Here is a 2,924-nt window from a genome sequence, read left to right as displayed (position 1 = left end):
AAAGGAACTTTTCTAAAATGTTATTTCATAAAAATGACTCCCAATTATGCAGTTTTGTAACAATAATCCCAAAAGGGCTCACAAATAAGGCAAGTTGCTCTTATGCGGACAGTTAGATACTTTTAAATAGAGAATTCTCCATTAATAAATAGCAGAAAATCCACACACTTGATCAGAAGCATGGGTAAAATTTCTTTCAGCCAGCCAGCCTAAAAATACTATCTTGTCTAGTTATGATACAAAATGGAATCTATGGATATAACAGCTGTATTAGCGGAAGAAATAAGGTTGTCATCTTTAACCTTACCGCCCAGCCACAAGTGATGTATTCTATAACAACCATAGCCAAAACTAAATAAATTATCCATGACTAACATTACTAAACAAGTTTTTTTTAACTCTTATACACATCCAATAAAAGTTACATAAAAACCAAATTTAAAAAAGCAATCCATCTTTCAAACACTTACTGTCAAAAAGTGGTAAGATTTCAAGTTTTGCTATCTAGTTGAAGGTTTTCTAAGGCAGATGTAGCATGACTTACATCTTCTGCAAGTTCATCATTATCATATCTCTAGTTGTATTCATTCGTCCTGTATCTAAATATCGAAGAACCCGTCTTCTATCTAAAACCACAATTATATGAACAAGATTAAACATTTATCTAGGAATTATACAAATAAAGCAAGTACACTACCTACTAGATGACTGGACAGCAGGACCTGTCCTGTGGAATAAGGATGGTTTTAAGTCAAGATCTCAAATCTGAAAAGAGAAATAACTAAATAAATAAGCAAATGCAAAAAAGATAACATAGTAGTGTCTTATGTGAAAACCTTCCCAATGGAGGTAATCCCCTAAAAACTGAAGATAAAGAAGGCATCTGTATGTTCATTATTTCTAAATTGGGAAGAGAATCAACATCTATTGTCAATCTCCCCCAGTACTCCTTCTTTGAGATATATTTTGCAGTGCAGATTTTAAATACTTGACATAATGCTAATTCCTAATAGATAGGCTTGTATATTCACTATAGTCAATTCAAATGCAGGAAAATGTGAACTGCAACTTCTATAACTATCATTCAATGGAACTACATAAATATTTTAAAGACTAACAGCCCCAGTAATCGGAGACCGTTGAGCCATCACAAAATACAATGGAGATTTCAACACAAGGTCAATAATCAGTTTCTACCAACGCAAGTTACATGTATTAACACTGATACACTTGAAATTATTTAAAACCAGCATCTGCAGAATATGAAATGCTCTTCACTAAGTCAAGCACATCGAAGCAAGGCTAATGGTTCAAAAACAAACCCATGGTATTTATAGCACCAAACAGATATACCTCATGGGAAAAAGAAAAGACAAGAGTGTTTAAAGTAGAACTAAGAAACAAATCATGTTGAATAAATTAATCTTAATGGTCTCTTTTTTCACTTTTTATAAAATTAGCTTAGTAATATACATTGTTGTATTGGTCAGTATCGCTAGTAAATAAAGAGAACTATTCCTAATTAGGCCTTGATGCTTTCAACTTATTTATTTCCATCCTTCTCAATGATTAGTTTCTTGGGACCTTTAGTAATATTTTCCCCCTTACGACCACATTTGGTCATGTTTGGAATTTGTAAGCAATTTATCATTTTATAGGGGGAAAATACAAGGATAATTTGAATACCACAAGGCGACAGGGCCACAACTGCATTAGGATGTTGAGACAACTACTCTTTACAAGATGAACTATTTATATATTTAACATGTTCCGTAGACCTCTATTATTGAATTTATCCTTCTCGGCATTTAATTCTTTTCAAGGATGATAAACAACAAACAAGTCGATAGGATTATCAATGCTAATCTCTCTATATTTTGTATTCTTCTAATGTCCTACTAATATAAATGCAAGCATACCACAATATAAAAAGTTTTATCGGACCTCATACTTCAAGAATCCTTAGAGAACATCCAAAAGCAATGGACCACTATCCCCATTCCTATTAAGATTGTATCCATTTTTGCTGCTAAATTCTTTTAGCACTGATTTCCAAGAATCCTTTTGCTACAAACAAAAAATCTCTTGTAAATTGAAGTACTAACTCATAATTTATACAAATTGATTTAAATTCATTGAGGAAAGATGTACAATATTATCAAATTACACTCTGGCAAATAAATTTTAAGTGTCTGGTTTAATTTAGCCCAGTCAAAATATTCATATACCAGTGCAGTTAGCAGCCTTCCTGCATCCAGCAAGAGTGTAAAACAAAAAAGTTACAAGGACCAATGTGGGAGGATATATGAAATATTCACTCTAATTTAACTACTAAAATTTATCTCCATGCACTGTTATAAAATTATAGTGCATAAGGTAAGAGGCATTTTGCCATAAAAGTAATATTTCGTGTCTACTGTGTAAATATCAATGTACTATGTAAGAATGCTTAAGCAACTATATGTGTTATTCTCTTTAAGGTAATTATGAAATGGAAACAAGAAACATGTGTACAATCTACACCACTTCAATAATCAAAACAAATTAAAAATAAACATGATCTTAAAGCATAAGGAGTAAAAGTCCAAAAAAATTAAAACATGTAATTAAGAACCTGAAGGGGAATCATTGTTGAAATTCGGGTTGCCCATCCAAGCTACAGACATAGCTCCGTTACCCATCAACTCTACACACCTCAATCATCACAGCCTCACATTGTAACACCACCACCACTAACAATAACTACAACAACATCAATGACAATGAAAACCCCTTTTCAAGAATTTAAATGTAATCCATACATGATGATATTGTGTAAAGAGAATTGAAAGAAGTAACAACAAAAGGATCAAATCATAAACCGTAAATCCTTTATTTCTTTATGTGTGGATATATATATCCTTTAAATTTCTTAGAATCGAGTG

At 32.0% G+C, this 2,924-nt stretch overlaps 1 pseudogene; it reads right to left on the bottom strand.

Annotated features, from left to right (window-relative positions):
* Positions 1-472: 472 nt before the first annotated feature.
* LOC124896815 lies at positions 473-2,666 on the bottom strand (annotated as a pseudogene).
* Positions 2,667-2,924: the final 258 nt, after the last annotated feature.

The sequence above is a fragment of the Capsicum annuum genome, chromosome 3 (assembly GCF_002878395.1).
Source record: "Capsicum annuum cultivar UCD-10X-F1 chromosome 3, UCD10Xv1.1, whole genome shotgun sequence".
Classification (NCBI taxonomy): Eukaryota; Viridiplantae; Streptophyta; class Magnoliopsida; order Solanales; family Solanaceae; genus Capsicum; species Capsicum annuum.
Note: the sequence above shows the minus strand (reverse complement) of the source record. Positions and strands in the feature narration are given on the sequence as shown.